The sequence below is a fragment of the Mustelus asterias genome, unplaced genomic scaffold (assembly GCF_964213995.1).
Source record: "Mustelus asterias unplaced genomic scaffold, sMusAst1.hap1.1 HAP1_SCAFFOLD_152, whole genome shotgun sequence".
In the NCBI taxonomy this organism is placed as follows: domain Eukaryota; kingdom Metazoa; phylum Chordata; class Chondrichthyes; order Carcharhiniformes; family Triakidae; genus Mustelus; species Mustelus asterias.
The window spans coordinates 876583-902188 of NW_027590173.1; the positions used below are offsets into that span (position 1 = coordinate 876583).

The following is a 25606-nucleotide window of genomic DNA, read 5'->3' on the forward strand; positions in this document are numbered from 1 at the left end:
CGTGGGTTATCGTTGATATTTGCAAACTCGTGAGCGTCACTCCCAGCCCAGCGTCATTGCGTCATTCAATTCGATCCGGAGCTGAAACCAATGAGAAATCAAAGAGCTGGAGGCGGAAAGAATCCTTAAAGTGGAACCGAAAACACAATTATAGTTGTACAATTATAATTCGTTGATGGCAGTTAAAGCGGCAAAAGGATTGCGGAAAGTCAGAGGATGCAAAAGCTGAAACCCGCGGGAAAGGAAGGAGGAAAGAAATGAAGGGAACAGGCGACAGAAATGAACGAGAGGAAAGCAAGCTGGAAGCCAGGGGCTTTTAGAGAGGGTATTCCAGAGCTGAAACCCAGAGAGCTGAAAGTACGAATATCACTGGTGGAGTGAACCAAGTAAGAAGTCTAACAACACCAGGTTAAAGTCCAACAGTTTTATTTGGTCGCAAAAGCCACTAGCTTTCAGAGCGCTGTTCCCTCATCAGGTAAGTCAGGTAACGTGATGAAGGAGCAGCGCTCCGAAAGCTCGTGGCTTTTGCGACCAAATAAACATGTTGGACTTTAACCTGATGTTGTGAGACTTCTTACCATGAGGGCAGAATCAGTGGAGCTCAGATATCTCAGAGGATTGTTACGCTGGAGTTGATGAAAGGGAGGAAGAGCTGAGGATATGGAGGGTTTTGGAAACACGGATAAGAATATTAAAATTGAGACATTGCTTAACCACGAGTCAGTGTTTGTCACTGAGCACAGGGTTGATGCATTAACGGTATCTGGAGTAAATTCTGATTTAATGATGAGAAATCAATTAGCAGCTTTCTGGACACAGCAGCACAATAAATCGGATCAGAAGTGGACCACTTGGCCCCTCAAGCCTGCTGCTCCATTCAATAGGATCATGTTTTAGATTCCAAACCACAGAATCTTTACAATGCCATAACAGCCCATTTGGTCCATCAAGTCTACACTGCCTTATTGAAATTGCACGCTACCTAATCCCACTCTCCCGCCTCACAGCCCCAGAGACCCGGGTTTGCTCCTGGCCTTTGCTGACTGTGCAAATTTTGCACATTCTCCCCCGTGGGTTTCCTGTGGGTGCTCTGGTTGACTCCCACGATTCAAAGATGTGCAGCTTAGGTGGATTGGCCATGTTAAATGTTCCTTTAGTTTCCAAAGATGTATACATTAGGAACTGAATCTGTGCAATTTTGACACTTATTTTGAAATTTTCCCCCTGGTTCTTGATGAACGCTTGACTGGAACATAAAAAATTCTCATTGAATCCCTACATTGCAAAAGGTGGCCATTCAGCCCATTGATTCTGCACTGATTCTCTGATCTATCCACGCAACCTCACATATTTATCCTGTTAATCCTCCTAATCTAAACATACTGGGAGACATAAGGGTAAATTTAGCATGGTAAATCCACTTACCCTATCAATGGAGCGTGGGGGGAAACCAGAGCACACAGAGGAAAGCTACGTGGACATAGAGAAAATGTGAAAAATACGTACAGTCACCCAGGGCCTGAATTGAGTCCAGGTCCCTGTCATTCTGCAGCAGCAGTGCGAAAGCCACCCTTATTTCTCTTCCAGAAGACCATAAGACATAGGAGCAGAATTAGGCCACTCAGCCCATCGAATCTGCTCCGCCATTTTTCTCATTCCCATTCTCATGTCTTTTCCCCATAACCCCTGATCCCCTTATTACTCAAGAATCTATCTATCTCTTTCTTAGATACACTCAACAACCTGACCTCCACAGCCTTTTGCAGCAAAGATTTCCATAGATTCGCCACTCTCTGGCTGAAGAAATTCCTCCTCATCTCTGTTTTAAAGGAACGTTCCTTTCGTCTGAGGTTGTGCTCTGGTTGTAGTTTTTCCTACAAGTGGAAACATCCTCTCTGTGTCCACTCTCTCCAGGCCCCCCAGTATCCTTTAAGTTTCAATAAGATCCCCCCTCATCCTTGTAAACTCCAACCAATACAGACCCAGAGTCCTCAACCGTTCTTCATACAACAAGCTCTTCGTTCCATGGATCATTCTTGTGAACCTCCTCTGGACCTTTTCCAAGGCCAGCACATCCTTCCTTAGATACGGTGCCCAAACTGCTCACAATACTCCACACGGTGTCTGACCAGAGCCTTTGCCAGCCTCAGAAGTACATCCGTGCTCTTGTATTCCACCCCTCTCGACATTGCATTTCCCTTCCTAACTGCCGACTGAACCTGCACGTTTACCTTAAGAGAATCCTGAACAAGGACTCCCAAGTCCCTTTGTGCTTCTGAGTTCCTAAGCATTTCACAATTTAAAAAGTAATCTGTGCCTCCATTCCTCCTTCCAAAGTGCGTAACCTCACACTTTCCCACATTGTTTTCCTTCTGCCATTTCTCTGCCCACTCTCCCAGCCTTTCCAAATCCTTCTGCAGCACACCTGCTTCCTCAATGTTACGTTTCCCTCTACAGGTCCTCACAGACTTCTTTCCGTGAGGAAAAATACCCAACTTCTCAATCGATCTTCATTGCTACAAATCTTTGTCAACAGAATCATTCATGTGAAAATCCTTTGCACTCCCTCCAAACTTCTTCAAGTGTGGTGCCCAGCACTGGACTCAGTGCTCCAGGTGAGGCCTATCTCGTGTGTTTAAAATCTCAACATGATCTTCTTATTCATGTATTCAATCTTCCAATAAAACATAGGGTGTCATTTGCTTTATTACCTGCTCTCTCAACATGCCCAACCACCGTTAATGACTTTTCTACTGAGAAACCGAGATCCCTTTTTTCCTGCATTTCCTTAAGTGTTTCTCCATTTATTTCTCCACACTCTCAAAATGAATCAACTCACACTTCTGTGCATTGAACATTATCTAGTTAGGTGATTGACTCGCCCAGGTGCCCGACTGTGGCAAATTGGGGAATTTCACAATAACTTCATTGCAGTGTTAATGTGAGCCTTACATGTGACTAATAAACTTTACTTTAACTTTACTTTTCTTTACTTTTACTTCATCTGCCACTCGTCTGCCCAGAGGACAGCAATGGAATCATTCACTCAGCATCTACACATTGTTCTGAGTTCGAGGGTCTCTCAGAATAATTCACTCGGCCTCTCAACATGGAGCAACCACCTCATTCCGAAGGGTAATCTTGTGAACCTTCTCTGTACCGCCTCTAATGCAAGCTTATCTTTTCTCAAATGTGGATACCACAGCTGCACACAGCATTGCAGATGTGGTCTCCATAAATTCCTGTACAATTGTAGCAAGACACTTTTCTTCATCTCCTCCAATTCACGTGCAATGAAACCAAACATGCCAGTTGCCTTTGTAATTGCTTGAATGAATAATCCAGATTGTGCTCCGAATTCTCGAGAACATTTTAAATCCGTCACATTTCAAACTCTCCTCAACTCTGAAGAAGAGTCACGGACACCGAAAGCATTAACTCTGTTTCTCCCCCGATAGATGCTGCGAGACCTGCATGAGGTTTCTTGCATTTTCTGTTTTTATGTCAAATTCCGTCACTGTGCCATCCTCATCTCCTTTCAGACACATATTTGTAATTTTTTAACTCTCCAGTGACTTAGGCCACCAACTGTCTTGTCATTTAATCAGTGCTGCACTTCTACTTGTTTAGAAACGACAAGAGAACAGTTCACACTCGATTCAGTGATGAATGATGAATGAGAAATTATGTGAGGAGTTGTGACAGAAAATGAACATCTCCGCCTTCTCCCTGTAACGCGGCAGATAACAATCTAATTCCTTTGGAACGTTTCAATTGAATCTGTATCCACCGCACTTTCCAGCAGTGTATTCCAAACTTTAAACACTCACTGTGTGAAAAATGTTTTCCTCGTCTTCCTATTCCTTCCTTTGCTCATGATGTTCAATCTGTTCTCTCTCATTCTTCATCATTCCACAAGTGGGAACAGTTTGTCCCTATCCATTCTGTCCAGACTTCTCATGACATTTAATACCTGTAAGTGGAACCCCTGATGGAGTGGTAAGATATTTAAACCAGTCGACATTAAGGCATGGATACCAGTCGCAGCATTCAGTTAAATGACTTTTAAATACGTTTATGAGCTAACACGAAGTAATGTGAGATGCAGTAATTTCATTCAAATGAGTAATTATGATTGTAAAATACATATGCGGATATTTTGAATGGATTATTATTGACTTTAAGGAAGTTACCAATTGGCAGTAAACCAATCCAGATAACCCTTTGTCAAAGGGTCAGCTGGACTCGAAACACGAGCTCATTTCACTCCTTACAGATGCTGCCAGACCGGCAGAGATTTTCCAACATTTTCTCTTTTGGTTTCAGATGACAGCATCCGCAGTAATTTGCTGTTATTTTAGAGTTGTACTATTGCACCTTATTTAGAGTTGTAGGACTGAGAAACGTTACTAATGAAATGGATTAGATACTTTGGAACTGTTTTCCTTTTACTTTTCATTGTCTCTCTATAATCTTCCTACCAGAATGAATCACTTCACAATTCTCAGCTTTGAATTTCATCTGTAACTTGTCCACGCATTCCGTCAACTTGCCGATGTACTTCTTGAAGTTTTACACCAGGCTCCTCACAGGTCACGATGCTTCCAAGTTTCACATTGTCCACAAATTCTGAAATTGTGCCCTGTGCACCATTACCTCTGTCTAATATATCCTGGTGCATGTTCACAGTATCTACACCTTGTGTGCATATCAAACTGGGTTGAGGCTTATAACAGAAAAGAGGAGCCAATGCAGATACCTGCCTGCATATTCCACGTAAATGCTGCAGAATTGTAGTCAAGTGGTTTTGTTATTATTGTTAAGAGGAAGTAACAGAGGATGGTTTCGATCCATCGGCCTCTGAGCTATGGGCCAAGCACTCTTCAGCTGCGCCACTCTGCTACAGAAAGTCCATCTTCGCTTCCACCCCCCCCCCCCCCGCCCGCCTCCGCTCCCCAGTCTCCGCCCCCTCCCCCCTCCCCCACGACCCCTGTCCCCTTCTCCCTCCCCCTCCTCCCCCGTTCCCCCTCCTTCCCCTCCCCCTCCACCTGCCTTCCCCTCCTCCCCCCTCGCCCTCCCCCCTCCCCCGCCCCCTCCTCTCCCCTGCTCCCTCCCCCCTTTCCCCTCCCGCTCCCCCTCCCATCACCCCCTCCCCCTCCCTCTCCCCCTCCCTCTCCCCCCTCCCCCTCCCCCTTCCACTCCCCTCTCCCCTCTCTTTCTCCCCATCCCCCCTCCCTCCTTCCCACTCCTCCCTCCCCCCTATCCTCCTCCTCCTCCTCACCCTACCCCCCACCCCCGCTGCCTATCAATGCAATCAGTCAGATATTCACTTCCACAATTTTGTTTAACACCATCACCCGTGTCAGGAGGCTCAGTCTGGCGACACAATTCCACTGCATTACACCAAGAATAAAGGGTCAGAGAAAGACACACACAAAAGCAGCCAAAGAGGTTGTTTGTTCACGTGTAACGACAGTCACGGAATTGATCACTGATGTTTGAAAGGAGTTTTCTCTTGTAAATATGTTTATAAATATATTTCCCGCTGTGTAACTGTGCTCTCTGCTGTTCAAAGATGTTCACTGTTGTTGTGCAAAGTGTTTCACTGTTTATCCTGCTGTGCTCCATGAGTAAGAAGTTTAACAACACCAGGTTAAAGTCCAACAGGTTTATTTGGTAGCAAAAGCCACACAAGCTTTCGAGGCTCTGAGCCCCTTCTTCAGGTGAGTGGGAATTCTGTTCACAAACAGAACTTATAAGACACAGACTCAATTTACATGAATAATGGTTGGAATGCGAATACTTACAACTAATCCAGTCTTTAAGAAACAAAACAATGGGAGTGGAGAGAGCATCAAGACAGGCTAAAAAGATGTGTATTGTCTCCAGACAAGACAGCCAGTGAAACTCTGCAGGTCCACGCAACTGTGGGAGTTACAAATAGTGTGACATAAATTCTGATTCTAGGATCGCATGATAAAGACTCAGGAGGAAAAAAGCAGAAATATTTATGTGAAATAGTGTGACATAAACCCAATATCCCGGTTGAGGCCGTCCTTGTGTGTGCGGAACCTGGCTATCAGTTTCTGCTCCGCGACTCTGCGCTGTCGTGTGTCGCGAAGGCCGCCTTGGAGAACGCTTACCCGAATATCAGAGGCCGAATGCCCGTGACCGCTGAAGTGCTCCCCAACAGGAAGAGAACAGTCTTGCCTGGTGATTGTCGAGCGGTGTTCATTCATCCGTTGTCGCAGCGTCTGCATAGTTTCCCCAATGTACCATGCCTCGGGACATCCTTTCTTGCAGCGTATCAGGTAGACAACGTTGGCCGAGTTGCAAGAGTATGTACCGTGTACCTGGTGGATGGTGTTCTCACGTGAGATGATGGCATCTGTGTCGATGATCCGGCACGTCTTGCAGAGGTTGCTGTGGCAGGGTTGTGTGGTGTCTTGGTCACTGTTCTCCTGAAGGCTGGGTAGTTTGCTGCGGACAATGGTCTGTTTGAGGTTGTGCGGTTGTTTGAAGGCAAGAAGTGGGGGTGTGGGGATGGTGTGGGGATACGCTGCAAGAAAGGATGTCCCGAGGCATGGTACATTGGGGAAACTATGCAGACGCTGCGACAACGGATGAATGAACACCGCTCGACAATCACCAGGCAAGACTGTTCTCTTCCTGTTGGGGAGCACTTCAGCGGTCACGGGCATTCGGCCTCTGATATTCGGGTAAGCGTTCTCCAAGGCGGCCTTCGCGACACACGACAGCGCAGAGTCGCGGAGCAGAAACTGATAGCCAGGTTCCGCACAGACAAGGACGGCCTCAACCGGGATATTGGGTTTATGTCACACTATTTCACATAAATATTTCTGCTTTTTTCCTCCTGAGTCTTTATCATGCGATCCTAGAATCAGAATTTATGTCACACTATTTGTAACTCCCACAGTTGCGTGGACCTGCAGAGTTTCACTGGCTGTCTTGTCTGGAGACAATACACATCTTTTTAGCCTGTCTTGATGCTCTCTCCACTCCCATTGTTTTGTTTCTTAAAGACTGGATTAGTTGTAAGTATTCGCATTCCAACCATTATTCATGTAAATTGAGTCTGTGTCTTATAAGTTCTGTTTGTGAACAGAATTCCCACTCACCTGAAGAAGGGGCTCAGAGCCTCGAAAGCTTGTGTGGCTTTTGCTACCAAATAAACCTGTTGGACTTTAACCTGGTGTTGTTAAACTTCTTACTGTGTTTACCCCAGTCCAACGCCGGCATCTCCACATCATGTGCTCCATGATACAGAGGTTTACAACATGGAAACAGCCCCATCGGCCCAACCTGTCCATGCCGCCCAGTTTTTTGCCACCGAGCGATTCCCAATCGCCCGTGTTTGCCCCATACCCTCCAGACCGATCTTACCCATGTAACTGTCTCAATTGTTGTTGAGAGATGATTTCTGCTGTTGTGTAAGATGCTCCGCTGTTGTGTTTCCGGCTGTGTAAATGTTTTTTTTTCCTATTCTGTTAATATGGCCCCTGCTCTGCAAATGTGTTCCATGTTGTTTGAGAAGATTCTCCGTGAAGATGTTTCTGTCAGTAAATTGTTGCATGTTGTGTTAAGATGTTCCCCGTTCGTATGCTTTCTTGCATATAAAATTGATTCACTGCAGATTGAGGTTGTTTGGAGAAAAGAGTAGCCGCTGTAAATACCTGTCTGCCGACTCCACGGAAAAGCCACAAGTCGTTTCATTGTCAGTGATAATAGGAATAGCAGAGGATGGTTTCGATCCATCGACCTCTGGGTTATGGGCCCAGCACGCTTCCGCTGCGCCACTCTGCTCCGGCAAAGGCCATTGCTGCTGCCTATCAATATAGTCAGGCAGATTTTCGCTCCTGTATCATTGAATGCACGTTCCAGTGTCAGGACGCTCAGCCACTGCATCAAACCGAGAATAAAACAGAGAAAAACACACAATAGCAGTAAGAGAGATTGTCTGGACACGTAACGACAGGCAAAGGTGATGGGAAACCGGCAAAGCACGGAATTGGAAAATCGATCTCTATTTTTAAAGGAATTTTCTGTTGCAAGTACATATTTGTAAATATATTTCCTGCTGTGTACCTCTGCTCTCTGTTGTTGAGAGGTGCTTTCTGCTGTTGTGTAAAATGTTTCCCTGATGCTTTCAATATCTTTCCGGTTGTATAAATATGATCCATGTTGTGCACTTTTTAAAAATGTTCTGTGCATATATGCCCTGCTCTGAAAACGTGTTCCGTGTTGTGTGAAAATATTCTCCGTGAAGATGTTTTCTGTTCGGCAGAAAGATGATTAACTGGTCTCATAATGTTCCATATTGGGTTAAAATGTTGCACGTTGTGTTAAGATGTTCTCTATTCTTGTAGAAAACTCTGGTTAAACTGCAACTGGATAACGATCGCCCAATTTCGACTGCATTTTACCCTCTGTTAGTGAATGTGATTGGGGGATTCAGATTGTATCCAAACATGCACGTGAGTGAGATTTGTTCTGTATCTATCTGTCTCCGGTTGTAGTTGCGAGTGTTTATTTGTTTTATTCATTTCGAGAGGTGGGCATCACTGAAGGGGCCAGCATTCATTGCCAATCCCCAACTGACATTCGGAAGGTGATGGTTTGCTGCTTTCTTGAACGGCTGCAGTCCGTGAGGAATCGGTACAGCCACAGTGCTGTTCGCCATAGTCTTTCAGGATTTTGCCACTCTGACAGCGAAAGAGCTGCGATGTATTTCCAAGATGTGGAGATGCCGGCGTTGGACTGGGGTAAACACAGTAAGAAGTTTAACAACACCAGGTTAAAGTCCAACAGGTTTATTTGATAGCAAAAGCCACACAAGCTTTCGGAGCTCTTAGCCCCTTCTTCAGGTGAGTGGGAATTCTGTTCACAAACAGAGCTCATAAAGACACAGACTCAATTTACATGAATAATGGTTGGAATGCGAATACTTACAACTCATCAAGTCTTTAAGAAACGAAACAATGTGAGTGGAGAGAGCATCAAGACAGGCTAATAAGATGCGTATTGTCTCCAGACAATACACATCTTTTTAGCCTGTCTTGATGCTCTCTCCACTCACATTGTTTCGTTTCTTAAAGACTTGATTAGTTGTAAGTACAATACACATCTTTTTAGCCTGTCTTGATGCTCTCTCCACTCACATTGTTTCGTTTCTTAAAGACTTGATTAGTTGTAAGTATTCGCATTCCAACCATTATTCATGTAAATTGAGTCTGTGTCTTTATAAGCTCTGTTTGTGAACAGAATTCCCACTCACCTGAAGAAGGGGCTAAGAGCTCCGAAAGCTTGTGTGGCTTTTGCTACCAAATAAACTTGTTGGACTTTAACCTGGTGTTGTTAAACTTCTTACTATGTATTTCCAAGTCAGGATGGTGAGTGGCTTGAGCGGGAGCTTCCAGTGCTGGTGTTCCCATGTATCTGTTGCCGCTGTCCTTCGAGATGGTAAGAACATAAGAAATTGGAGCAGGAGTAGGCCATCTAGCCCCTCGAGCCTGCCCCGCCATTCAATAAGATCATGACTGATCTGATAGTGGTTTAGTTCCACTTACCCGCTCGCTCCCCAAAACCGTTAATTCCCTTATTGATCAGAAATCTATCTACCTGTGACTTAAACATATTTAACGAGGTAGCCTCCACTGCTTCAATGGGCAGAGAATTCCAGAGATTCACTACCCTCCGAGAGGAGAAGTTCCTCCTCAACTCTGTCCTAAACTGACTCCCGCTTATTTTGAGGCTGTGTCCTCAAGTTCTTGTTTCCTTTCTAAGTGGAAAGAATCTCTCTGCCTCTACCCTGGTAGAGGTGGTGGGCTTGTGGGTGCAGTCTAAGAAGAGTAGATGAAGAAATATTGCTCCCATTCCCTGAGGAGAGAAGGATGGCTTTTAATGTGCAGAGTATTTAGGACCTGGGATGCACTGCCTGAGAGGGTGGCAGAGGCAGCATCAAATCAGGGCAGTCAAGGGGGAATGGAATCAGCACCTGAAGTGAAAGGATTTCCATGGTTATGAGACAAGGACGGGAAAGGGATGAGCTGGGTTGTTCTTGTACAGACCAGCATAGAGACAAAGGGCCGAATGGTCTCCCTCTCTGTGCTGTCCCTTCTAAGATTCGAGGTGTATGCGTGTTGGACTCATTCTGTATCGCTCTGTCTCTGGTGCGACATATGTGTGTGATGTTCATTTTGAATCTCTCTTAGAGACTTTGCAAATCTGTACACATTCTATCTGGAAGGTACATAATTGAAACAGGGCCTTTTGTTCTAATTAGTACATGATTCCACACTATCCTCTACTAAAAATCTTCAACGCAACATCATCTGCTTATCTCTGAAATTCATTCTCCATCGTCTCATTACCGAGATTTTCCTTTCGTACATCTGTGCTCGTCGACTCAACTGCTCCAGGTAATAGCAAATTCGAAGTTATACTGACTGCATTTAAAAGTACATTAATATTGATTTCTCTATGGAATGTAATGCCGATATCCAATCATTAACTCCTGTTTGATCTGTCTCTGCAACAGCGACAGTTAAGATGCATTTTTCCGCTCCACTGCAGTTCTGTATTGCGGCCAGTGGATGTCAGCACACTCTGGTAGGCTGAAGTTCAGACATCAGAGAGGGACACAGCAGACAAGAATTGTTCACATCATATTGAACCTGGGACTGAGGAATTTAGAAATACTAAATCTTTTGGCCATTTCATTTTGAAATCTACCAGTACGCTGCTTCCCTCTGTATTCGTCATTTAAATCCTGATAAATGAGCAAGGCTCTGCTTATAATTGAATGTATTAGTGCCGGTTGGCATTTTATTTGGAGTCAAATGGCACTTGAATCATTAGCTTAGTTAGAATTTCATTCAGCAACAGTTTAATTATTAGTACAAACCTATTAAAGCATATTTTTCAGAAAGTTTTACCTATTTCTGATTGGGGATATTATATAGAGAGAAATTTGCTTTTCTTGATATATATTACTGACCGATATCTGGGTGCTTAGGTTTCGATCTCAAAATTTGTCAGTGGTGCAAAATTTGAAAATATTATGATTTTTAGTGAGGAGGATATTGATAATCTGCAAGAAGATATCGGCAGTCTGGTGGAATGGGCAGACACGTGACAGATACAATTTAATTAATGTAAGGAAGTGTGAAGTGATGCATTTTGGTCCGAAGATCGAGGAGAGGTGATATAAAATAAAGGATACACCTTTACCCGTCCTAATCCCCATTGCACCTTTACCATGCCAAGATTCCACAGTCTATTCACCCATCACAGAACCCATTGAATATCCACCCTGCAGTCTATATTGCACATTCTACTTGCACATTCATCATTCAACATTTAACACTCCCATTTTCCGATGTACCTTCACCTTGCAACATCTCCCTGCGCCGTCTCACAAGCCAGCCAACGTCGCACCTCCACTCTGTCCATTGCCCATGCTCGGCTTATCCTGCCCAGTCCGCATTGTGTTTCACTTTGCTCAGTTACAATGCCCAGATTGCACACTGTTCCAACTTTATATTCTCCATTAATAATAAATGAACAAATAGAACCATCCCTTGATTAAACACTGTCACCTTTTAGTGGGTGAATTTCATGAAGTGCTGTGTGTGGTTCCCTCCTTGACCTTGATGCTTCTGTACAAATGTAGTCAAAGGAAAATTATCCAATTATATCTTCAATTCTCCTGCTCATTCACAAGGAAATGAGCGGGTGATGGATACAGTTTCAATAGTAGCTTTAAAAGATAGAGAATGGATTTACAAATTTAAAATCCAAGGGAGAGATCAATGCCTGGAGTTGTTTTCAGGCTGTGGCGACGAGAATAACAATGCACATTTTCAATTTGAATTGTTCAAACTACTAGAATGGAATATCTATTGTGGATGAAAGGAAACTTTAAACTGTGCAACTGTGCTGTGCTTCAGCGGCTTGTCATATAGTCATAGAGGTTTACAGCATGAAAACAGGCCCTCGGACAACTTGTCCATGCCGCCTTTTTTTCAAAACGCCAAAGCTAGTCCCAATTGCCCGCATTTGGCCCATATCCCGCTATACCCATCTGACCCATGTAACTCTCTAAATGCTTTTTAAAAGACAAATTTGTACCCGCCTCTACTACTGCATCTGGCAGCTTGTTCCAGACACTCACCACCCTCTGTGTGAAGGAAATTGCCCCTCTGGACCCTTTTGTATCTCCCCCTCTCACCTTACAGCGATGCCCTCTAGTTTTAGATTCCCCTACCTTTGGGAAAATATATTGACTATCTAGCTGATCTTTGCCCCTCATTATTTGATAGACCTCTATAAGATCACCCCTCAGCCTTTGACAGTCCAGAGACAAAAGTGTCAGTCTATCCTGCCTCTCCTTCTCACTCAAACCATCAAGTCCTGATAGCATCCTAGTAAATCTTTTTTGCACTCTTTCTAGTTTAATAATATCCTTTGTATAATAGGGTGACCAGAACTGTATAGAGTATTCCAAGTGTGGCCTTACCAATGTCTTGTACAACTTCAACAAGACGTCCCAACTCCTGAATTCAATGTTCTGACCAATGAAACCAAGCATGCTGAATGCCTTCTTCACCACTCTGTCCACCTGTGACTCCACTTTCAAGGAGCTATGAACCTGTACCCCAAGGTCTCTTTTACAGGAATCTCCATTCATCCATCACCTGCTGAGCATATCCAGCATTTTCGGTTTTTGATTCTGGTTTCCAGCTTCCAGCTTTGCGTTGTGTTCTGTGCAGGTGTTTAACTGGAACAGGGAACAGATTCTGATCAGCGCTGTGGCAGATAGAGTAGGATGTGCCCCCGACTATCAAGCCTGTGAGATTACACTCCGAGCTGTCCACGAGAATAAGGAAGAGAAAGAGGGAGGATCATTCTGTGATGGACAGATTTCATGTACAAAGGACAAAATGGTCTGTATTCCCACAGCTGTTTTAACAGACATAAGATGTAGCAACATGACTTGCAATCAATAAAGTCCCTCTTCACAGTCCTTGACTTTTTAACTACGAGATTGTTGAACTTTCCACATTGTCAAAAATCCATATATGGACAAGTAAAGCAAACTTCCAGCATGTGGCTCTGTGGCGCTTTGGGTAGCGCGTTAGACATCGAAATAATGGCAAGTCAGCCATTCAAAGGTTGTGGGTTTCAGTCCCACCAGAATCGGACTTGGGGTCCGATTAGTAGAAAGCAGGTTGCTGCTCCGTTGATGTGATTCAGCTTCGGCACCGACATTTCCTGCTCTGCCATCTCTCCATGCTGCTTCTGTTTATTGGCTCCCAGGGAAACCACTGACTCAAAAATAAATCGCAAACCCCGGGGGCTTTCTTAAAGTTTGACATGGCGTTCGCTGGTTGCGTTAGAAATAGTAGCATCTTTTTCAATTAGATATTTCGCTTCTTTTGAAGATCACGAAGATTAAACAACACACACGTGCAACAACAACAACTTATAAATAACTACATTCAATAAATAAATATCAGTGCCCTGCAACCTGGTGCTGTTATTCTGATGTGTCTGCTGCGCTTGTCCTTCTAGGCTGTCGTGGTCGTGGGTTTGGAAGGTGCTGGCAAAGGAGCCTTGCTGTGTTGCTGCAGTGCATCTTGTAGATGGCGCAAACTGCTGCCATTTTGTGTCGGGAGTGGAGGGAGTGAAGCTTTATGCATGGGAAGCGAATGAAGTGGGATGCTTTGTCCTGGATGGTGCCAAGTTTTTGCAGTGCTGTTCAAACTGCATTCATCCAGGCAAGTTATCTCAGGAAACCAGGTGCTCCGGTTTCCTCCCACAGTCCAAAGATGAGCAGGTTGGGTGGATTTGGCCATGCTAGATTGCCCCTTGGTCACCAAGGTGTTTGTATCGGTAGATTAGCGGGGTGGATGCGTGGCTCTGCGGGAATAGGTCCTGTGTGCGATTCTCTGTCGGAGAGTCGGGACAGACTCGATGGGCAGAATGGTCTCCTTCACCACTATCGGGATGGTGTGATTCTAAGGCGATTTGACTCTGTTCGAAATTCCCTGAGAAAACAATGGAACGCTATGTTTGTCGAACTTGGAGAATTGGATTTATTGCAAATTAAATGTTTTTTTACTGCAAGTTGATGAAAGTACGTGGATCACGTCAATAAATAGTCAAGATTCTTTTGGAGACTCTCGAACTATGTTTTTTTTAATCGTTGTAGATTATCCACTGTGAAGGGAAAGACAACATTGACAAGCAAGAAATGGATATTGCGACTTACGCAGTTGCAAAGTTAACTAGAAAGGAATCCGAGGATCTGAATCCAGAATCTTCTGGTTTACTAAATCGGTGCGTTAACCAACTAAGCCACAGAGCCTGATACCGCTCTTCGTGGGTAGAACAGAATGCTGGAAATACATTCCAGATCTTGTGGTTTTAGTGAAAAAAGAGATATTATCAGATCTGTAACGTACCTATGAAAATAGAGATAGTTCACATTTCAGATGCAGACCTTTCACGGGAATGACCGGTTCTCTCTCCACAGATGCTATGGGATCTCGGATAGATTCATGAAAGAAAAATAACTGAATCCCACAGTGGCCCATCGAGACTGCACCGATTTCCCTGTAAAGCTTTCAAATCCGCCTTTCCCCGACACCCGCCCACCAGGGTCTCAGGGGAGGTGATCCTTAGGAATTCACAAAAGAAAGCACATCAGAGGGAATCACACAAATCACTCAGTGAAACACTTCCACTAAACATTGAGCGGTTTATCGTGAGCTTGATTCCACTTACTGTTTTCAGACACACACCTGGTATAAAAGTAGCCGTGTTCAGGATGTGATTCACACACAGTTTTCTGCTCTGAAGGCAGATGTGCTCCTTCTGTGGCACGAGGTGATTTTTTAAAAAGTACTTTATTCATACGGGATATGTGTGCCGCTGGCGCGAGAAGCATTTATTGTCCAAATTAATAATCTTTGAGTAATTGGCGATGAATTCATTCTGGTGCCGCTGCAGTCCAAGTGGGATATGTGCACATACACTCCTGTTCGGGAGGGAGTTCCAAGATTGTGAGCCAGCCAGGGGAACGGTGAGACATTTCCAAGTCAGAATGTGTCTCGGAGTGGAACTCACAGGTGGTCGTTGTTTCTCAGCATCAGCTGCCCTTGTGCTGCCAGGTGAGAAATTTCTTGGGTTTGGATGCTGCTTCGCGAACGAAAAATCACTGTCAGGAGTGGGATTTGAACGCACGCCTCCAGAAGAGACTGCGACCTGAACGCAGCGCCTTCGACCGCTCGACCATCCTGACTACATTGGGGAAGTGTAACATTTCTGCACAAGTCGATCTGAATTCCACCTTTATTGTCATTACATTTATAACTCGATGTATTTTTCCATTTTTGAACCCCAACCAGAGTCCTGTATCTGAGTCCCATCCTTTCCCAAGCCGCCGGGGGCTGAGGAGCTTCTCATTGCTGGATTGCGCTGTTTGCTCAAATCAACAAAGACCCAATTCCCGCCCTCCCTGTTCCTTACACGAAGGTGTTGAGAGTGTCAGATCTGAGCAACGTGAAGTATCCAATAGGAGAGTTATATCCTGGCGACAGGAATATCTCTCCACAGCTGCTTTCGGAGCTGCTGAATATTTCCAGCATTTCCTCTTTCTGATTTTGTCCCTTCATTACAGGAGTTCATTTACTGACAACCCAAAACTTGTCTCGAGGGCGCAGGTCCAGACATACCTTTTCTGTGATCTTCACACAGACAAGTTCACTCTTCACTTTCCAACTCACAAGCTTTAAAATCGGCTGCTTCCACACTCAGCACCCTGCGGCATTGCCTTCAACCCTCACCCCACCCTCCACCCGACCACCAGGGTCTCAGTAGTACAAATGCTTCTTGGGAATTCACAAAAGCAAGGGGATCACAGTGTTTGTGAGGGAATATAAAAGGTTAATCCACACTCACAAACGGACTGATTATGTGAGAATCTCTCTCTCTCACGCACACACACACACACACACACACACACACACACACACACACACACACACACACACACACACACACACACACAGACCACCACCACCACCAAGGCAAATGGTGAAATTTCATCAATTAAGAACATCTGGGATTAAAAGTCTGACGACCATGGATCGATTGTCAAAAGGAAGACAACTGCTTCACTAATGTCCTTTAAGGAATGAATATTTTAACTGGTTTGGACCTAAATGGGGCCCCCGACACACAGCAACTTTGGTGACTCTAAGCTGCCCTCTGAGGTGACCTATCAAGCCGCTCAGTTCACGGGAAATTTAGGATGGGCAATAATGCGGGCCCAGCCAGCGACACCCACATCCCAGGAATGAATAAACAAAATAAATCGGTGAGTCAAAATGAGGGGATACAGAAACTCAGTTGCAGTACCAAAAGTTGACAGAGACAGAATTAATTGAGAAAACATGTTTCAGTTCCGGAAGCTGACAGTCAGAGCAAGTCACTTCTCCACGCACAGTTTAACTCATCGAATCAGAAAGATCCCAATCTTCATTGAGCAGCAGTTAATGCAAAACACAGTCTGAATACAGACAGATGCACCAGAAAAAGCATTCCTTCTGGTTGCATCACAGCTTGGTGCGGCTCCTGCTCTGTCCAGGACCGCAAAAAATCGACAAAGTGTCGTAAACAAAGCCAGTTCATCACGCAAACCAGTCTGCCATCCATTGACACGCCGCATTGCCTTGGAAAAGCAGCCAGTTGAAGCAGCCACACACCGTGGACAGATTATCTTCCACCGGCTTCTGTCCAGAACTGGATACAAAAATCTGACGGCAGGCACGAACCAAGTAAAGAACAGCGTCTTCCTTGTTACCATCAGAATTTTGATTGGACCTATCTCGTATTAATTTGATCTTTCTCTACATGTTGCTGTGACTGTAACTCTACATTGTGCGCTCTCTCCTTTCCTTCGCTATGTATGGTATGCTTTGTCTGCGTAGCATGTAAGAAACAATACTTCTCACTGTGTACTAATGCATGTGACAAGAATAAATCAAATCAAATAAAATCAAAGAATATGACACAGATATAAAGGTCAAGTCGCCGTAGTTGCAAATGACCAGAGGCTGCTTTCCCCCTCAAAAGGGAGAGCTTACTGGTGGCGATTTAGCCCAAGGGTTACCATACCTCAGGCGACAGGCAATGCTTGGAATATCTAATGTGCGATCGAATAGTACATCTGGATTTTCTTTGCAGAAAATTTGTATCAAAATCCTGATGTTGTTTTTAAATCCGGGGATAATATACGGCTGTTACAAACTGCCCTGCCACCTTCAATGATTTGTACACAGGTCCATATATTTCCCGCTGTTCCTGTTTCCCCTTTTGGAATTATATCCTTTATTTTGTATTGTCTCTTTGCGTTCTTCCCACCAAAATGAATCACTTAATTCTTCATCCGCCACATGTCCTCCCATTCCACTAAGCTGTCTGTGTCCTTTCAGAGTTCGACTGGAATTTCTGTAGCTCTTTTCAGAACCAAAGGGCGTCCCAAATCATTTCACTGATAATAAAGGATTTTTGAAATATAGTCATTGTCCAATTGCTGAACTTTTGAACTGTCTGTTCGATACGTCAGAAATTCCCATATGGGGATGGGGAATAAGTGCACCAGGTGTGGCTCTGTGGCGCAACGGATAGTGTGTTAGATTCCTCGTCATTGTCTGGCGAGACAATCAAAGGTAAACTTTGAAGAAATCAGCTGTTCATAAACTGGTTAGTTAGATGTTGGTTATAGTTGCGATGACCGAGTTGTTCAGGCGTTTGATTTAAAATCTAATGTGGTTCACCGCGCAGGTTCAAGCCCCCAGGGTTTCGAGAGTGGATGAAACTGTTCATTTTCTTTAATCACCTCCAGAGGGCTGATCACTGACTGGAAAACTGATTGCCATTCCTATTGGATTTTGTGAAGATATCGACGAAATATTGAGTGAACAGATGGAAAAGAAGACGATAACAATGTCTGTTTGACTTCTGTATTTTGGGAGCCGATCTCCTCTGCGAGGAGAAAGGGGTGAGGTCAGAGGTGCGGGAGATGAATAGGGCACGGTTGAGCGCCTAACCAAACACCGAGGTTCGGGGTGGAGGCACCTTGGTTTCAGGAAGTTGGAGTCCATGTCAGGAGCGCCGATTTGGAAAGAGGCATCAGGGGAACAGTTCCGACTGAGGTGAACAAACTAGGAGAATGGGGATGGCGTCCTTACAGGGAGCGGGGTATGAGGATCTGTACTCGGCGTGTGAGTCGGTGGGGCTTTAGTTACTGGTGGTCAGTCTATCTAGAATTGGAGGCAGACAGGTCAAGGAAGGGTAGGGAAGTGTCGGATTTGGACCATGCGAAAATGCGAGGGTAGAAAATGGAAGCAAAATCGCTATTTTTTCCAGACGCAGATGAGAGCAGGAAGCAGCACCGATACAGTCATCGACGTAACGGAAAAAGAGTTGGGGGGTGGGAAGAGTGGGTGGCGGGGTGGGGGGTGGCTGAACAGGACTGGTACAAGAAATATTCCACATACTCCACAAAAATCACTCACTTTCAGGCGCGTAACCGGAGCCTAACGGTGCCTTTTGTGATGCTATCTGAAGATTACAGTTTCCAACCCAGTCACTTTGTACAGAAATCTGGTGGAACCTCCTCAAAACTGAGCCTGTTAACTGAAATCCACTATTTCTTTCAGAAATTGCAGGGAGCTTTCTCAGAATTACTTCCCTTGTAACTTTGTCCATTTAATTCTCACTTATCTTAGAATTTTTGATCCGAACAGTTCCACAATATCTGTTTGATGTGGATAAATTATTGATGTTCCCAACTCGAACAAAATGCTTTGTTATCAATCGGCCAATGGGAATTCTGTGGATGGAATTCTAATGTCCTCAGGAAGAGGTTTAATAATGAGCTGAATGAACTGTTTTTGTTCACAGGGATGAAAGGTTATGTGACTGGGCTGGCAATCCAGAGGTCCGGACTAATATTTGGGGACACGGAGTAAATCTCACCACGGCAGCTTGCAAAATTCAAATTCACGGATTTAGTACATAGAAACATGAACAGAAAACTGAAACAGGAGTTGGCCTTTCGGCCCAAATAAAGCTGGAATTGAATGCAAGCTTCAGAAATGGCGGCCTTGAAATTTCCGTCGATTGTTTTCCAGAGACAACATCACAGAACAACAGAGAACATGTCACACAACATGTTACAGAACCGAGAAAACTTCTGCACAAGATGGATCATATTTACACAACCGGGAACACATTTACACAACAGGGAACACATTTGCACAACAGGGAACACATTTACACAACAGGGAAGAATTTGACAAAACCGCAGTGAAGATCTGTCAACGACAGAGTCACAGTTCCACAACAGAGAGAACAGTTACACAGCACAGAACACAGTTAAACAGCAGGAAATAGATTTCAAAACAGGGCCTAGCTTTGTGTAACAGAAAACAGCTTTTCATAAATAATCATGTTTTCCATCTCAGTATCTTGCTGGTTTGCTCGGCACTTTTCAGTCTGTCATTGTGTGTGTATCCTGATAGTCTCTTACTGTTTTTCTGTGTGTCTTTCTCTATATGTTACACTCGAGGTGATGTGATGTGTTATTCTCCAGCCAGGATGTGCTTCCCACCACGGAGGTTGTTGTTTTAAATCAATAGTTGTCGGACTGCCGCGCAACAGTCATAGGCAGGAAGCGATTCTGTTTCGGAGCAGAGTGTCGCAGCGGAAGCGGCCGGTAACCCAGAGGTGGATGGATCGAAACCACCCTTTGCTATCATGTTTTCTTGCGTATCAAAAAGGCATATTCGGCTGCTGTCCAAGAGCCAATCTGGATTTCCTCGGCAGCAAATTTGCTTTGTCATGTTGATTGGAGTTACCGTGGGTGGCACAGCGCATTTGTCCCAGGTTTAGTTCAGTTGGCTGTGCAGCAGATTCAGCCAACTGCTCCCGATCATTTCCCGTCTCGGTTGAGATTATTGATACAGGCCCCTCCTTCTGAGCCTTGCTCCCCGCCTGAGATGTGAATCCTCCGGTTAAATCACCAGAAGTCAGCTCGATCCTGAGATGTCCGCTGAATCATCTCGGACCGTGGACGTTGCTTTAAATTTACAAACAGCAAAAATATGACCTGCTCGTGGAAACCGGAGGTGTCCCTAAAATATCATTTAATCATAATTTTGAAATGTATCGTTTCGCGAACATTTGCAAACAATCAACTTTCCCCGGATGCAGAATCCAAAGACCAACTGCAGAAATCCTCCAGGAGCCTGACGTGAATTAAACACGCAACCTTCTGACCTGGAGGGACCTGAGAAATTAACTGTCTCCCTCTTTACTTTCTATGGATTTACATCGAATGGAAGAGTTACAACGAACCGAGATGAACGAGAGAGCAGGAACACAACATTGTCCTGCGGGAGAAATGTCCTCTTGTTGCGGGTGTTAAGAGCACAAGAGCTGGTTGGGGGAACACATGCGCATGACGAGGTGGCCGAGTGGTTAAGGCGATGGACTGCTAATCCATTGTGCTTTGCACGCGTAGGTTCGAATCCCATCTTCGTCGTAGGTGCATTTTCTCCGTCTTCGTATTGACCCACTGATTGAGGGCGATTTTGCGAACAAACGTGAAGTTTCGACCGAGTTCTGCAGGTATTTGGGGTGAATAATCCAGCACCATTCCATATTCCTCATCCAAATGAGAAACTCGAGCTGGCAATCGATTCAAATCAGGACACCAGCTTTGGGCAGGAGTTTGCCACCATGAGAACATGTGGTTTCAGAAGCTCCAAAACAGACTCCAGCTTCATTTGAGGCAACAGTTGCGGATTTTGTCTTTCCAGAATCGGACGTTCCGCCATGAAAATTAGTGCCGGGTTAGGTGGAATGGTCATGTTCATTTGCCCCTCACTGTCACGAGCATGTTAAATATGTGGGGTTACGGGCCTGCATGGGATTGCTGATGGCGCCGGCTCAATGAGCCGAATGGCCTCCTTCTGGACTGTCGGGATTCTATGAAGTTCAGGGCGACAGTTTCACTTCTTTGAGAATTTCCCCAACTGTTCTCGGATAAGATTAAAACTTCTAACCAGTCAATGCCTGTTTGAGGACTGGCAAGGAAAAGGGCTGACATTGAATAGGTTCATATTGAATTAGTTACAGCAAATTGATTCTTTAAGAGGTGTTGGTGCAATGCTTTCAGAGAGACTGTCATAGTTCCTTTTTTTGTTCAGTAATTTTGTTAATCTACTTGGAGCGGGTGCAGTTTGTCAACATCTGTGCCTCTTGCTTGGCCACCTCTGCGGGCAGCAGCAGCTCCAAGAGTCAAGTGGGCGATGGTGGTGACTGTGTGAGCATTCGATCAAGGTTCCTGGCCATCACATTGGTGACTTATTTAATGAGCTATCGCAGGTCAGAACAGGACACCTGAAATGAAATTCACTCAAGATTCTCATTATTCATGAGTCATTAATGGAAATATTTATTTGATTTGCTTCCTGTGTAAACTTTGTTGCAATGAAAGAATAGGCCTCAAAGCTATTCAATGAGTTCTCAGTCAGAAACAACAGTGAAAAGGGGCATTAAACTGTGCAGAAAAACGCGACAGCCAAGATCAGTTTACAAATTGTGTTATAGACACACCTTCGTGAGCAACGAAAGTAATTCCTTAATTATAACTCATGAAAATAACAACCTATTTAACAGAGCAAGCGATGGTATTGTAGTGGTGAGCATGGCTGCTTTCCAAGCAGTTAGCCCGGATTCGGTTCCCGGCCATAGCACTGGTCATTTATTTAGGTCCTTATCTACGGCCTCTTGCGTTTCAAATCATGTGGTCAAAAACAGTTCAAACGCAGCATTTGCCGGAAATGAAACAAAAAGGACGTCCCGTTTAAATATTATTTATTCAGACGGAAAATTCCGCTTCAAATTCTCTCTGCAGAAAAAAATATTGAAACAGAGGAAGAAGTCTCTGTGTTAATGAATGAGTTCTCAGTCAGAGGCAAAGATATAAAGTAACGGGAACCGAACACAGTTGACCTCCATGACTGTGATCTCAATAATCCCGATGAAGTCAATGTGAATGTTCCTGAGGTCGTTGCATCGACTGGCCAATAAACAGCTCCGATTGAAGGCTGGTTCAGGCGTTCGACTTGGAATCTAAATTTGCTTTGATTGGAGACTTTTTAAACTGAAAGAACAGGCCTCAAAACTATTCAATGAGTTCCCAGGCAGGTACAATGTTAAAAAGTAGGCTTAAACTGTCCAAAAAACAAGTGTGAACAATTTCAGTTTACAAAATGTGCGTCAGGACCACCTGGTGTCTGAGGAAATCGGCAACTAAGGCACTTCCGTAATTATAACAAATGTAAATAACCATCGCTCAAACATAGCGAGCGATGGTGGTATAGTGGTGAGCATAGCTGCCTTCCAAGCAGTTGACCCGGGTTCGATTCCCGGCCATCGCATTGGTAATGTAGTTATGACTTTATTTTGTGGACAAAATAAAATTCGAACGCGGCAATTGCCGATAAATACGCTTCCCGTTCTAATTTTATTTCTTTCGGACCGAGAATTCGGTTTCAATTTCTTTATCCTGAACACAATGTTGAAATAGAAGAATAATTGAACAAATGAATTCTCAGTCAAACATAAGGACACCAAATAAAAATAGAGGAACACATGTCAGCTCACACACTGCTCACTGCACAATCCTGGTGCTTGATGAAGTTAACATGAACATCGCTGAGGTGATTACATCATTTTGAGAGCTAAGCAGCTGCGTTGGCCGAGTGGTTAAGGCGTTGGACTCAAAACCATCGTTTCCTCGCGAAGGTTCAAACTCTGTGCGCAATGAGCGAGATTGGAAATGTTTAATTGGCTTCTCCAGGGCAGCCCATGATATTGAATTCTAATTTACTGTGGGCTCTTTCTATAAAGACCGGGAACTGTGCTGGCATCGACAATATATAAGCCGAATGGCTTCTGTGCTATAACTTCCATGAGAAAAATCATGACTTGAGAAGAAAGAAAAAGAGCAGCACAAGGACAAAACAAGGACTTATTTCAGAGAAAGATTCTTGTGTCATGACACACAGGACATAAGAAATACACTTCATCAGAATACATTGAATGAATGAGAATTTCAAAATGCTGCTTAGATGATGAAATATCATGTTCATTCAAAACATGCTACAAGCTGGACATTACTGGGCGTTCGTTATTCCTGCTTAAAACAGTTTGGGAATGGAACGAACATGTGGAACATAAGGAAGAATAATCATATTGGAACGTTAGTAAAAGAGGATTATAGACAATCATAAGACATCAGGAAATTTCATGTTAGAATTAATTTCAAAATGTCTATGGATTAAGTGGTCACCCAACCCAGGACTCCAAACACAAGCGAAAAAGTGATGGAATATATTCAGATATTGGAGAATTCTGCAACCAAATCGATGTTGCTTTAAAATCTCCCAATAATTTCTGACAGATCCAACCGAGCTGGGCAGCTCATTGAGAAAGCAGCTGTTGCCATGTTTACGCATCAGATGTATTTCTGGCAGAAAATGATATCCGAGTGTGTGTGGAAAATGTGCGTGAGAGTCAGAACTGGGTCCGAAATGAAACCAGTGGTGGCGGCACAGAGCAACTGAAAGGAAGAGAGCGGATGGTGCAGAGACAAGCTGTTGTCAGCTCCCGGATCCTCCAGCTGTGTTTCTCTCTCTTCACAAACTCTCCCACTGCAATTAAAATTAGACTATCTAGATTCTCAGACTGACTTATTTCTGTTACTGAAATCCGAACGTTTCCTGTCGTGAAAATTCCATCTGAATTCAAGGCAGCAATTCCCACTTCAACCCGTTTCTTTGCTGCATTGATCGCGCTTTTGTCGACTGAAACCTTAAAATCGACCCAAACTTTCCCTTAAATTCTCTCTTCAGGTCTGAGCAGCGCGATCCAATGACAGGAGAATCTTGTGATTTGACACAAGAAGGACTGGGAAATCAGCCGCTGAGAGCGGACACACAAACACAGTAACATTAGTCTAACCCAGCCGCCCCTTTAGCACACTCTCGCTGACACAGTGTTCACCTCTGCACATTGACAGGTCAAACTGTGTCTCAGATTGACAGCTCCGAGGACAGGCTTTCCTCTCCTCTCGCTCTGTGCTGTGGATTCGGGGAGAATAATTGGAGTTTCCCAGCTCAGTAACTATTAAAGCCTCTGAGGCTGGCGATGCTCACAGTGTCTGTTCCCCAGATTCGGGGGGCTGCAGCCAATCAGAGTTGTGCCTGGTTTAACCCAGAACTGGTTGAAATTATGATCTTGTTCACAAGCTGAATTCTATTTGTTCAGATGAAGATACAGATGGTTTGCACTCAGTCATTAACCAACAAGATCCCCCTTTCATATACAGTTAACGAGTGGGGGTGGAGGGATAGACATGGACAGAGTGAGTGAGGGCGATGATACACAGACGGCCAGACAATGTCTCAGTGGCTGAAATCCTTGTAAATTCCGGCTTTATCCAGAAAGATTCTCTTGGAGATTCTCACTGATATTGTAACAGAGACACATTATGAATCCCACACTCAGGGACAGTGCTGCATTTTGACAGAAGGGATGGGGAGAGGCAATAGAAACTGAATGGCCCAGTTCTGAGCAGTGTGCAGGCTCAGAGTGACCAGAGGTTCAGAGAGATCTTGAAGGAGAGAGGCGAATTTGAGAGTTGTCAGGAAGGCGGATTGGATGCTTGGCTTCGGAAATGGAAGCCATGATGTGGAAATGCCGTCTTTGGACTGGGGTAAACACAGTAAGAAGTAAGCCACCAAATAAATCTGGTGGACTTTAGCCTGGTGTTGTGAGACTTCTTACTTCATAAATGGAGGCATTGAGTATAAAAAATGGGAAGTTATGCTCAATCTTTATAAAGCTCTGCTTAACTACAGCTGTTTTAGGATTGCCCCCAGACCCGGTAACCACACTTTAGAAAGTGTGTGAGGGTCCTTAGGAGATTTACTGCTTTGGATCCAGCGATGATGGATTTTAGCGAAAAGGTTTGGCTGGATAATTCGGATTTTCTCTCTTTGCAGCTGACGGGATTGAGTGGTGATGTAAGAGACGTGTAAAAGAGCATAACACATTGAACACAGGCCAAGTTGCTGGATGAGCTGCGAGCAGAAGGATTCAGGGACAGGCAGTGAAGATTTAAGACAGGATGTATAGGAGGCATCGGATCCCAACAGCGCGGAAGGAGGCCACTCGGCCCAGACATTCTGCGCCGACTCTCCGACGGAGAATCCCTCCCTGCAACCACAAGTAATTACCCTACTAATCCCCCCGACAAGAAGGGTCAATTCAGCCTGGCCAATCCACCTAATCTGCACATCGTTGGGGATGGGAGTAAACCGGAACACCCGAAGGAAACCCACGCACACGGGGAGAACGTGCAAACTCCACACAGACAGGCATCCAAGAATGTTAGTAATGAAATTCAGTTTTCTGCCGGTTACAAACGCTGGGGATTCCCCTT

The 25606-nt window shown here is 44.5% G+C and overlaps 4 non-coding genes across 4 annotated transcripts; 2 read left to right on the forward strand and 2 right to left on the reverse strand.

Annotated features, from left to right (window-relative positions):
* Positions 1 to 7752: 7752 nt before the first annotated feature.
* On the reverse strand, positions 7753 to 7824 carry trnam-cau (transfer RNA methionine (anticodon CAU)). The gene has a single exon. It is a non-coding gene; the product is annotated as a tRNA-Met (tRNA).
* Positions 7825 to 15242: 7418 nt separating this feature from the next.
* trnal-cag (transfer RNA leucine (anticodon CAG)) lies at positions 15243 to 15325 on the reverse strand. The gene has a single exon. It is a non-coding gene; the product is annotated as a tRNA-Leu (tRNA).
* A 5228-nt stretch (positions 15326 to 20553) lies between these two features.
* On the forward strand, positions 20554 to 20635 carry trnas-gcu (transfer RNA serine (anticodon GCU)). The gene has a single exon. It is a non-coding gene; the product is annotated as a tRNA-Ser (tRNA).
* Positions 20636 to 22466: 1831 nt separating this feature from the next.
* Positions 22467 to 22538, forward strand: trnag-ucc (transfer RNA glycine (anticodon UCC)). Its single transcript has one exon. It is a non-coding gene; the product is annotated as a tRNA-Gly (tRNA).
* The last annotated feature ends 3068 nt before the right edge of the window (positions 22539 to 25606 follow it).